This window comes from Sceloporus undulatus, chromosome 3 (genome assembly GCF_019175285.1).
Source record: "Sceloporus undulatus isolate JIND9_A2432 ecotype Alabama chromosome 3, SceUnd_v1.1, whole genome shotgun sequence".
Classification (NCBI taxonomy): domain Eukaryota; kingdom Metazoa; phylum Chordata; class Lepidosauria; order Squamata; family Phrynosomatidae; genus Sceloporus; species Sceloporus undulatus.
Window position 1 is genome coordinate 179,076,206 of NC_056524.1, and position 13,106 is coordinate 179,089,311.

Sequence of the window (13,106 nt, forward strand, 5' to 3'; positions counted from 1 at the left end):
CCCCAAATCTAATTTACTGCCTGTCTTCCATAAATAGGTCCATAAGGCCATAATCTTAGGCACACATACCTGGGAATAAGTTCCACTGAATTCAGTGGGGCTTATTTCTGAGCAAACAGGTATAGGGCTGCACAATAAGCAACCTGGAACACTTTTTTTTCTAGGTCTAATGAAGTTTGTGTCAAGCAGCACAAGATTTAAAAATGTTATCCAAGGACATATTGTTTACTCCTGCAGGAATGAAGCCCTTGCTGGGATGCACAAGGATGTTTCTGTTGTGCAACTTTGTTGTTTTGCCAAACACACAGCTCAGCCACAGGTCAGTTTGCAAAATCCCAACTAAACAGAAATCATTCCACTGACCCTTCCATTCCCCTAAATCCTGTTTTCCTTGCAGGAAATTGTTTTATTTTCTATTTCTTGGTAGTCTGTGTCTGCTATATAGTGACACAAGCAATTATTGTTCGGATTCCTCTTTTTTTTCCCCCCAGGAAAAGCAAATTATACTTCTCAAGACTTTTCTTTCATATATGACTCCTTTAAGCAATTTCAGCAGTTTGGCTCAGTTGGAGTCAGGTCAACCTAAATACCCTAAAGATACCATATCCAGTCTGTCAGCAAAGTCCAGCTTAGGTCCAAAACAAATTGCAGAAATAATCCAGTTTCAGACCACTTTAACTTCCTTGGCTCAATGCTAGGGAATTCCGGGAACTGTAGTTTTGTGAGACATTTAGGCTTCTCAAGGTTTATTTGGTAAGGAGGTTAAGGTGGAAAACAAATGGTGCCACTCTTTGCAGAAACTGAGGAAGAGAGGAGGTTTGAAAGAAGCCTTAGCAGTAAAGCAAAGAGCCAGGCAAAATGGATCAAGGCAAAAACTCTTGACTTTGTTCTGTTATTTATTCAACAACAAAAGAAAAAATAATAATTTTGGATCTTTGCCACTGTCTCATAACCACAGCAATGTGCAATACTAATGAAAATAATGCTTGTGACTAAAGTTGGCTTTCTCCTTCACTTTCCCACACTCATTGCATACAGAAATAATGCAGATGAGATCTTCCTATTCATTATTGTATGTGTCACGTGTACAAATATTTCCTTAACGGAAGAAATCTGACAAAACCACCTCTGAGTATCCCTTGCCTAAGAAAACCACATGAAATTCATGGGGTTGTCATAAATCAACAGGCAACTTGAAGGCCCATGCACATACAAACGTGCTCCGCGTCACCTGAGTATTTGTGTATGCAGAATCAAGTGTGCTCCACTGAACTACCCAGAAAACAGATGATGAAATAAAAATAAAATAGAAATTGATAAAATAAAATGTATATACCCCATGAAATTCATGGAGTCACCATAAATCAACAGGCGATTTTAAAGCACATATGCTCATACATATGCCTTCTATCACAGGATGTTTCCTGGCACAGTTAATTCTAATATACCCTCATTGTAGACATTTCTGTTTCCTCCACATGGGGCAAGCTATTAGGAACTATCGAAGGCCTAATACTCTAAAGGCACTAGATCCCACCTGATCTTGGAAGCTATGCAGGGTCTGCCCTCATTAGTACTTGGATGGGAGACTGTCAATGAATATCATGTGCTACAGGCTATATTTCACAGGAATGAACTGGCAAAAACCCCTCTGAGTATTCCTTTGCTAAGAAAACTGAAAATTAATTGCGTCACCATAATTTGACAGGCAGCTAGAAGGTACATATATTCACTCACACACACACAAAAACAACTGGAGCACATAACTGCCCACTTTGCTACATCATGGTTTTTGACATATGTCTGAATACATTACACTAAGGCGGAGAAAGCACTCCAACTAGAAAATGATTTGTTATGACCTTCCTTGTCCCAGGTGTTTTTTCGGGTGTGGGGAATACCTTTGTAAGGTAAGTGACTGAAATTTGGAATCATTACTTGTAAGGATGGAGGTAAATATCTGCATTGGAAAAGTCCATCTCTCTCTGGATTTTGCAACAAAACATGGAACTGTTCTGTATCGAGTGCATGAGGGTTAATAACTTGTTAATGGCTGAGCTGCATGTTTAAAAGGACCCACACAAACACAACTATGGCATTGCATCAGCTCTCTTAAATACTACAAGAAGGGGTAAGTGGACCACATACAGTTATAGTAAAAATAATTACAGCTGGATAAACTTTGCGAAGCAGATCTTCCATTTTAGTTGACAAAATTAATTGTTGCAATGAAAACGGATTATATAAATAATTGTGTTACCTACCAAAAGAGGCATAATGACTTTTAGAGCAATCCTTAATCCTGCCACCCTTCATTAAGTTTCTTGTTGCCCTTGTAATTTGCCAGCATTAAAGGGAATGTTCCTTCTTGGGCTCGGCAGGGAACAGGCACAGGGCTAGGAGCTGAAGGTGGCTGCTTCAGCCTGCTTATTAATACAATAAAATCACTGTATTCAAAGCCTCCATTGAAGCAAACTCACTTCAACCAGTTCCTTCTGAAGCATTTCATTATGAGTCTACATCTTGAGCAATGAATTTACCACCATCTATGTTTTTTTAAAAAAAATGTAACAAGGCAGAATTCACAGGAATTAGAGACGCCAAACCTCAGATTTGGCCCCTATTTTCCAGTCCGCAGGGTGAAGGGGAAGAATCTCAGGGTGAGAGCGCTGCCTTCAAATGTGTGCTGGTATTGACAGCAACATGATGCTGGTGTGTATATATGCATTTTCCACCTTTATTAGACTTGGTACTTTTATCTGAATGGCATACTGTGTGCAACTGTGTTGATGTTTATTGGATCACCTCAGGGCTGCCTTTAGCAGCATCCCCAGGGCCTGCCCCCTCCATGACATAAGAAGTTATCCCTCAGTCTCAAGCTAGGCCCTACATATTAAAAAATATTTTCAACTCATGGATGGTTGAATCCATGCGTACAGAAGGCCGTAAATATTTTTATTAACAAATAACACGTTTACACTGCTTATTAAGAAAATCTTCTCTGGGCAGCGTACAGATAAATGTGGTGCCATATATATATTTTTAAAGAAGATTAAAAACAAGTTTAAAACAGCATCAGAATGAAGCTCGTAACAATAGTTCCCAAATGTCTAAATAGAATGAAAGCATGTTTTAAAAATGTCTAAGGCTGGGGAAATAAAATGATATTTGTCTGGTGCTAAAAGGGTCCAATGCAGGTGTCAGATACGCCTCTCAAGTGTGGGCATTCCACAAGTGGGGTGGCATCAGTGAAGAAATTAGTGGCCACTCAACTCTTTCTTTTTGCATCAGGATATGATTTTGGAATTCAAGATGTTGTTGTTTTATGAGTTTTCAAGTCATTTTTAAGTTATGGTGACCCTATAATATGCTTTCTTGGCAAGTTTCTTCATTGCCATTGCCATCCTCTGAGGATCAGAGAGTGTGACTTGTCCAAGGCCACCCAGTGGGTGCACATGGCTGAGCTGGGAATTGGAATGTGTTCTCCAGAGTCATAGTTCAGGAAGGTGTATACGAGAGGAAACAATCCTTTCAGCAATAAGACTTTTAGGCCATTCAGGTCTTTAAAAGTTAATACCAGTAGTAGAAGCATCAATTAAATGAATACAAATTGGACAAGAGTAGCCCATAAATGAATTCTGACAATGAAGCAAACCTAAAGCCCTATGAAATATGCAAGTTTCTCCAAGACTGGTTCTCTTGCTGTATCTCCATTAACTTCAATCTATGTCAAACTTTTCACTCTACCCAACTTGAATATTGGTGATACAAGCTTGGATCTTGAAATAAATTCACCTGTTTTAATGGTTATTGCCTTTGCTTCTCCTATTAATCCATCCTACTGTTCAAGGTTTTTTTCAGACACAACATCCCTCCTCCATCACCTTAGTTCTGCTGTTGGTACTGCAAGTATTTTTATAGTTACTGGAGTGGAGTGGTGGAGGAAGATCACACAATTCAAGTATTGGTTTGTGCTATTCTTTGTACTCTGTTGTGGGTTCTGAGAAAAGGACAAGGTGGATCGGAAAAGAGTTATGATCTGCACTCCAGGCCAACTGACTGTATCATTCAGACAGTGTTTTATTTTAATTGGTTTTGAGAAAAGGTAAAGAGTTACTTTTTTTAAAAAAAATTGAACAATTGTAGTAACTAGCTATTTTGGGGAAGAATCTTGGAATTATGTCTTAAATCAATTTGTTAATCACGTCTTTTCCAATTGTTGCTGTGTGCCTTCAAGCTGTCTTCTGACTTATGGAGACCCTTTCATGGGGTTTTCTAGGCTGAGAGTGTGTGGCTTTTCCAAGGTAACCCAGTGATTTTTCCATGACCGTAGGGTGAACACTGATCTCCAAGGTTGTAGTCAAATGTTCAAATCACTACACCACACTGGCTCTCCATACCAAGTTACTAATTTTGTTGTTGTTGTTATGTGACTTCAAGTCATTTCTGACTTTATGGTGACCCTAAAAAGACCCTATCCCTAAGGTGAACCTATCATGGGGTTTTCTTGGCAAGTTTTTTCAGAAGTGATTTGCCATTGCCATTGCCATCCTCTGAGGCTGAGAGTGTGTGCGGACCCCAAGGTAACCCAGTGAGTTTACATGGCTGAGGTGGAATACAAATCCTGGTCTCAAAATCATAGCCCAACATTTAAACCGCTATACCACGTTGGCTCTCCAGCTATCTACAGTAGTTAATATGTTAAGTTGAAGGCATAGTTTTTTGTGGGTTTTTCGGGCTATGAGACCATGTTCTAAAAGAGTTTACTCCTGACGTTTTGCAAGCAGCTTTGGCTGCCATCTTCAGAGAATACTGGCATAGAAGAGAGTGGGGTTTATATACTGTTGGTGGAGAGGAAGCGATTTACATGTTAATCTATGTATTGTTCTGCTGTTGAATGGCAAGGCTTCGGGGTGTCTATTTAATGATCCATTGTCTGCTGGGGAACCCCCCCCCCCGGTTTCCTGGGTGGTTTTCATTTGCAAATGCTGGGTCTTGATTTAGATGTTTTTCAGGACTGATAACCAAACTGTGGGCCCAAACAGACAGGACAAAATAAAGCAGCTTCGGGCCACATTGGAGGTGTGCTGTTTAAATAATGCATGCATCCTGAGAGGCTGGAAGCCATACTAAAGCTGCACTTCAGTCCTAAGGACCAGAACACAGTTTCGACATGGCTTCTGGCCTCTTAGGACGCGTGCATCATTTAAACAGTACACCTCCAAAGTGGCTCGAAGCTGTTTTATTTTGGCCTGTCTGTTCAGGCCCTTTGTTTACTTTAAATGTTTCTTCTTTCCTGTTGAAGTTGTCCAGATGTTTATGGATTTCAATGGCTTCGCTATGCATTCTGACCTGATAGTTGTTGACAGGGTCCAGAATTTCAGTGTTTTCAAATAGCATTTTATGCCCAGGATGGTTCATAATGTGTTCTGCTACTGCTGATTTTAAAGAAAGCGGTTTTATTTATTGTCAGGCTCCAAACATAATGCAATGTACATATTATAAGAAACAACTGGTTACTTGTGATTAGTTCCAACAAGCTACTTCTGACCTGTTCACTTGCAGCCTGGCTATGCTCCGGAGTAGAAAAGCTAGCTTCAGACCTGTGTGGAAAGGAATTCAGAAAACCATTTCACTTTCCCTATGCATTTCTTGAAATAAGAACAGCAGGCCTTCATCCTTTCATGCTGTCTCCCGCTTTGAAGTTTGCCCTGACAAACTGAATGCCTAAAAGGGGAGGAAGAAGGGTGATCAGTGGGAGAGCTTCTGCTGTCACACTTTCCCCAAAACATCAATCTTTCTCTATCTGGGATGTAACCAAGACCACAAATTTGTATTTGTTACAAAAAAATAAGTACCACTGCCTAGTTGTGTACTTGTGCTGCTTAATGGGATAAATATTCCTTGCTCAGGAAGAAACCACAATGAATTCAGTGGATAGGATTGCATAATTGCTAAAGTAGAGTAGAAAGTGTATTGAGCAGATGGAAAAAGTAGTGGAGCTGTCATTAAAGACGGTTTCTAAACTTCTTCTTGTTGTTAACTATTTGACCCTGTGTATGAGACATCTCCAAACCCTCCTTTCCTCCACTCTGTTTAGGTTCTGCAAATCCAGGCTTGTGACCTTTCTGATTGAGTCTATCATCTACCGTGTGCTCCTCCTCTCTTTCTACTACTTTTCCTAGCATTATTGTCTTTTCTAGTCAGCCGTGCCTTTTCATAATATGGCCAAAGTATGACAGCCATCTTAGCTTCCCAAGGAGATTTCAGGCTTGATCTTTTTCAAGAACCCATTTATTTGTCTTCTTGGCCATCCTCAGAACTCTTCTCCAGCACTACATCCCAAATGAGTTTATATTCTTCTTATCAGCATTTTTTGCTGTCCAGCAAAAAAACATCCGTACATGATGGGGAATACAATGGCTTTGGTAATTCTAACTTTAGTGCTCAATTGTATATCTTCACTCTTTAGGATCTTGTCAAGTTTTTTCATCGTTACACTTCCCTTGCTCATTCTTCTTATTCCTACATTTTCAAAAAGTGGCTATTCAAATACCAGTACATACTGGGCAGTCAGATCATATTCCAGTTGTATTATATCAACTCTACTAGATGCCTATGCATTTCCAGTGCTTGTATGGGCCTTTAAAATCCTTATTAGGGTGCACAAGCTCTGGGGGCATTTTTCCTACCAAGGAAATGACTGGGGGGTGGTGGTGGTGCTGTCTCATTAAAAATATATATATAATACTTCTTGGAAAGGTTTTTAAAGATTGCAGGTGGGATCTGAACCTTATGTAAAAGTAGATTGCAGGAAGAGCAGCAACTGTCTTTTGTGGGGATTTGTTGTGAGCAGGGAACAAGAGTCGGAAGCAGTCTGAGACTATATGATTCTCACCCCTACCCTGAATTATTTGTGTCCAATACTACATCCACGCTACAGAAATAATCCAAGCTGACACCACCTTAATTGCCATGGCGCCAATGCTGGAGAATCTGGGAATTGTAGTTTGTTGTGGCACCAGAGCTCTTTGGCAGAGAAGACTAAATGCCTCTCAAAACTACAGTTCCCAAAATTCCATAGCATGGAGCTAAGGCAGTTAAAGTGGTGTCAACCTGAATTATTTCTGCAGTATGGATGCATCCCAAGTTATCTGAAGGATTGCCTTCACCCATACTGATCTCCCCATACTCTGGAATCAGCATTAGAGATTACCTTTGCACTTCATCTGTTGTCCGGCATAGGCTGTATCAATACTGCCTTGCCCCACCCAAGATCACCCCAGAGCCTCAAAAGGCAATGGAGGACTCAGGTGGAGGTTGATTGTTTGGCTAATTGTTTTAATAATTTATTGTATGTTTTGTCATTGTTATGTTTGGAGTTTTTGTTGTATATGTGAAGAGGGGGGGAATTATGTGTATTGTGTTGTATTATATTGTGTTGTATTGTATTATTATATTGCATTCCATTAGAGTTGCATTTGTTATTATTATATAATGCTTGTGGGAGTAAAAGGGACCATGCTCTCTTGTTGTTACTGTATTATTGCTATATTGTATTGCCTTTCTGTTATTTTGCTGCCAGGGGAGTATCAGGAATTGCCATCTAGATGTTATGCTTTAATTATTACCATGTTATGTATTTTGGATTTTGTACTTTGTATTTTTATTAGGTATTATGCTATGTCATATACTTTGGATTATGTTTGTTGTATTCTTTATTATTTATTTCTGCTTTTGTATAATTATTTTATTATTATGTTTGTTGTGCTACAATTGGTGGGGAGGCTATATTTTTTGTATTTGATGCCTTTCTTTGTAATCTGCTTTGATTCCACGAGGAAACAGCAGAATATAAATAATTTATTATTATTATTACTGCAGAAATAATCCAGTTTGATTCTGGGAGCTATATTTTGTGAGATATTTAGCCTTCTCTGTCACAGAGCTCTGGTGTTACAACAAACTACAATTGCCAGAATTCCATAGCGTTGAGCCATGGCAGTTAAAGTGGGGGCAAACCAGATTCTTTCTGCAGTGTGGATGAACCCATAGAGCCAGGACTTCTATCAAGTGCCCTCTTGTGGAATTCTACACCATGTGATGCGTGCCAGACCCAGCATTATCACAGGCCTTCAAGCAATCTCTAAAAATGATGTTGTTTTTGTTAATTGTCAAGTCAGCTTTCACTTACTGTTACCGTATGAATGAGAGACCTCTATGTTACCCTATCATCACCAGCCCTGCTCAGGTCTTGCAAATTCAGGGCCATGGCATCCCTGGTTGAGTCCATTCACTTGCAATGCAGTCTTCTTCCTCCTTTCCTTCTCTCTCCCACTTTGCCAAGCATTGGGATGGTGGTCCCTCCACATTTGCTGGGGTTAGGGGTGAAAGATCCCCGTGAATGTGAAAAAACTCAAATTACTATTCTTTTTACCTAAGAGAACACCTCTTTAGGAACCCCTAGGTCCTCTAGTGCAACTCTATTGTCAACATCTGCCACAAGTTGATCATAGAATCATGTTGGAGGACCTACAAATGCCTAGAGATGTACTTTCAATAGGACCTTCTAGACTCTCCAACATAACTCTGTGGTCAATTTCTGGCAGCATTGCACTGGAGGACTTAGAGATTCCTAGAGAGAACATATTAATCAAAACCACAAATACTCAAATCCGCAATAGTCAAAGCTGCAAATGTGAAGGACCAACTGTATTTTTTCTAATGATTTGGGAATCACTGTTTTACACAAAGTTGGTGGGAACCCCTTTCATGACAAGTCAATCAATCAATGGGGCTTCTACTTCCCAGGAATATCTTTGCTCCCCTGCCCCCAAATGTCAAACTAATTTTTATCTGGAAGGAGGGGTGGACGTTGTCCATTGAGCAAAAGCCAGAAAAGAGACTCAATCATCCCCTATGGGCAACTGACAGGCATCCCATATTTTCTACTTTAGCCACTCACTCCAAAAGACTATTTTAAAATCTCCAGTCTCTCTGTTGGAGTTCTTCCCCTTTGCACAACTATTGATTCATGTGCTTGAAAGCCCAATGGGAGGACGGAGGCCGCATCTACACTGCAAAATTAATCCAGTTTGATACCGCTTTAACTGTCCTGGCTGAATGCTATGAAATTCTGAGGAGTCTAGTTTTGTGAAATATTTAGCCTTCTCTGTCAGAGAGCTCTGGTGCCACAACAAACAATAATTCCCAGAATTCCACAGCATTGTGCCACAGCAGTTAAATTGGTGTCAAACCAAATTATTTCTGCAGTGCAGATAGAGCCAGAGAGAGGGAGGTGGTAGCCTGAGTTGAGCGGGGATTGTGTGTATGTGTGTCCAAGTTACCTGTCAATTTATGGCAACCCCATGAATTTCGCAGGGTTTTCTTAGCCAAGGAATCCTCAAAGGTAGCTTTGCTAGTTCCTGCCTCTGAAATATAGCCTACAGCTCACTGGCAGTCTCCCATCCAAATACAAGCCAGAGCTGACCCTCCTTAGCTTCCTAGTTCAGAAGGGATCGAGTGCCTTTGGGGTATTTAGGTCCCTGAATAGGGATTGCCTGTCCTTAAAGATGTGCGGACACTGTACAGCTGTAGTTGTGGTATAGTTGTAGCTATACCACGGTAACTCCATGGTTTTATCCCATGAAATCCTAGATGTGCAGTTTTGTAAAGTTTTTCAAATTTTCCTGTGCACCTGTTATGATAATTCATCACAGCACCTCACTCTGAAATCCTCCAGCAGAGAAGTCTATGTCCTCCACAAAACTACAAGTCCCAGTTTTCCATAGGATAGAGCAGTGGCAGTTACAGTGGTATGAAGGTGTGAATCCACAGAGAGCAGTACATTAGCTGCAGCCCTTCTACTTTTCTTTCCCTCCCATTATCATTTTAACCTGTTCTCATTTTAACAGATGTTTCTCATCTTTAAAGTAGGGTCCACTGCAGAGCCGCCAGATGGGGTCTCTCTGCCACTTCGCATCCACACTGCAGAAATAACGCAGTTTGAAGCCGCTATGGGATTCTGAGATTTAGCCATCTCTGGTGCCACAACTACAAACCCCAGCACTCCATAGGATGGAGTTAAAAGCGGGGTCAAGCTGCATTGGTTTTGCAGTGTGGCAGCAGCAGAGAATGAATTTCTCCCTCACACATTTCTGAGAAGTTCTGACCTGTTGAACTTCTGCCTGACTTTTAAAAAGGAAAAAAGGGCATATGCACTACAGAGCTTAAGGCCCAAATGTCACAAACAACCCTACAGGGAAGATCCATTACATACACCCCTTTGGTAAAATAAATGCTTCACTGGTTGAATAGCTGCCTGACTGATGGGAACCAATTTAGGAACACTACAGGCTCAACTCTTATGGCTTTCCCTGTACCCACACTGGTTGAACATCTGCCTGAGTAAAGGGTGCATGAGAATGCCTCAGATTTCCAAAGTGAAGTGTCCCATTCAGCAACCCGTACAGCCTCCCCTGTGCAGCTGCACCAGTTGAACAACTGCCTGACTGAAGAGAGCCAGAAGGTTCTGCAGGGAAGTAAATGCCCCAATTCACTTGAGGCACAACCTCTACTAGCCTCTCCCATAAATAAAAGCCACACTGATGGAATAGCTGCCTGACTGAAGAGTGCAGGAATATGCCTCAGGCTTCCCCAGTAAGGGGTTCCATTCAGCCACTCTTGCAGCCTCCCCTGCAGCCACACCGGTTGACTAGCTGCCTAACTGAAAAAAGAGAGCGTCTGAGTGCCCCAGGCTTCCACAGCCAAGTGTAATTTTGCAACTGTAGTGGCACAACCCCCCTCCAAGCCTCCCCTGTAAAGAAAAGCCACACCAGTTGAACAGCTGCCTGACTGAAGGGAGCCAGAGAATGAATGCCCCAGGCTTCTCCAGCCCAGGGAACTTCGCAGCTCTAGTGGCTGCCTGACTGAAAGGGAGACAGAGGTCCCCAAAGCTCCAGTCTCCAAAGGAGGCCCAGCCCTGGTCCCAAAGAGAGAGCCTCCCTTACCTTGGAAGGCCGCCTCCCCTCTTCTCCCAGGCCAGGGCTTCCTCTGTTGCAGCCCGTCTGAACCCGCCACCTGGAGCCAGGTTTGTGGCCTGTCTGGAGGGGGGTCAGAGCAAGGCACTGGCTGCGGAGGGAGAGGGAAGGAGGGAGAAGGGAAGCCAAGCCCCCTTCCCTTCCTGGGTCCTTGGAATCGGATTACACAGCCTCCCTCCCTTAGGTTTGTTTGTGCAACGCTGGGATTTGCAGGATTGCAGTCTTTGGGGAAGGAGGAGAGAGAACTCTGGCTGCATCCACACTGGAGAAATAACCCGCTTTGGCACCGCTTTAACTGTCCTGGCTCAAGGCTGTGGGATTTGTAGTTTGTTGGAGGGGGACACTAGAAACTAGACACCACACTGGCTCAAGAGAGAACACCCTTCAGCTTCAAAACTGGGCCAGGAGACATTACTTAGTTACACAGGTGTAACAAAGTAGTTGGTTTAAGGTTGTTGTTGTTGTCTACCTTCAAGTCCTGTTTTTTAAACTTATGGTGACTTTTAATGGGGAACCTGTCCTGGGCTTTTCTTTGGCAAGATGTGTCCAGAGAGGGCTTGCCATGGCCTCCCTCTGAGGCTGAGAGAGTGTGACTTAACCAAGATCACCTGGTGGGTTCCCATGGCTAAGCAGAGGGCAGTTGATCCCACAAAGGAGGTCAGGAGTTTATCCTGCGAATATCCCGGGAAAATCACGTAATTGTGCGAAACAATTTCAGCCACAACACATTTCCGATATCGCTTTATTTGCACAATTGCGTGTGGTAATCATTCGCACAATTATTCACCATTTCCGCTTCATTTGCGGGATGCTTTAAATGCGCTTTAAGCTCTCTTTAATGCCGAAATCAGCCCCAGTGTGATAAACTCCAGGGACCCAAACCCTGATATCTAGGAATCCATCACTCAAACCACTACTACACTACACTGGCTCTCTGCTATTCTTTCACTAGGTTTACTCAGAAGTAAAGAATTTGCACGTTGCCTAATGGGGGCCTTATTCTCAATATAAAAATGCTTCGCTTTGCAGACATCTACTTCATTTTGTGTTTCCTTAGAAGGAAGTGTCACTGAATTCTCCGGATGATCTCTCCCAGCAGTTTCATGTAAATGTTAAACAAAGTGGGGGACATTATAGCTCCCTGAGGGACACCAGATGTCAATTCCCTCTTAGAGGAGCATGTGTCCCCCAGCTGCACCATCTGGAATCTGCCCGAGAGGTAGGATCGGAACCATTGGAGCACAGTGCCCTCGATGCCCAACTCCCTCAGTCGTTCCAGAAGGATACCATGGTCAATTGTATCGAAAGCCGCTGAGATGTCCAAGAGCACCAACAAGGTCACACTTCCCCTGTCGATACCCAGACAGAGATCATCGACTAAAGCAACCATGGCAGTCTCAACTCCATAACCTGTTCTGAAGCCAGTTTGAAATAATGATGTTACCGCATCACCACCCTGGGCGCCCAGCCAAGAAGGACAGGGATCGACAGAGCACGTCGTCTTCCTAACACTTCCAAGCAGCTTGTCCACTTCATCGGTATGTACAAACTCAAAATGATCCAGTTTAATAGAGTCCACAGAAGTTCTGGACACCTCTCCTATTGTCTCTGATAAATTGCCAGCGTCGAGATCAGCCCTTATCCAAGAGATTTTATCTGCGAAGAAGTTGTTAAAGTCGTCACAGCAGGCCTTAGTTGGTTCTAGGGTGGGGGTGAGCTGAGTTAGCTCCCTAACCACCCTGAACAGCTTTGCTGGATGCGACTCCGCAGACGCAATACGTGCAGCATAGGGTTAACATATTGCGTCTGCGGAGTCACGTCCGGCAGAGCTGTTCAGGGTGGTGAGGGAGCTGACTCAGTTTCCTCCCACTCTGAACCCTATTTTAGAACCATCTAAGGCCTGCTGTGATGATTTTAACAACTTCTTCGCAGATAAAATCTCTCAGATAAGGGCTGATCCCGATGCAGGCATTTCATCAGAAACAATAGGAGAGGTGTCCAGAGCTTCCGTGGACTCTGTTATACTGGATCACTTTGAGTTTGTACATACCGATGAAGTGGACAAGC

General features: G+C 42.5%; 2 protein-coding genes across 4 annotated transcripts in view; both read right to left on the reverse strand.

Annotated features, from left to right (window-relative positions):
- Window positions 1-11,155, reverse strand: part of SLC16A12 (solute carrier family 16 member 12) — a 65,700-nt gene extending 54,545 nt beyond the window's left edge. For 2 of the 3 annotated variants that reach the window (XM_042457362.1, XM_042457360.1), the window contains exon 1: window positions 11,010-11,155. The gene's annotated coding sequence lies outside the window, so the exon portion shown is untranslated. Of the gene's footprint in view, window positions 1-5,551; window positions 5,604-11,009 lie in introns of those variants that run through there. The other variant, XM_042457361.1, reaches the window with a different exon arrangement.
- Window positions 1-13,106, reverse strand: part of LOC121925331 (putative lysosomal acid lipase/cholesteryl ester hydrolase) — a 216,444-nt gene that overhangs the window by 202,140 nt on the left and 1,198 nt on the right. The gene's annotated exons all lie outside the window — the stretch shown is intronic.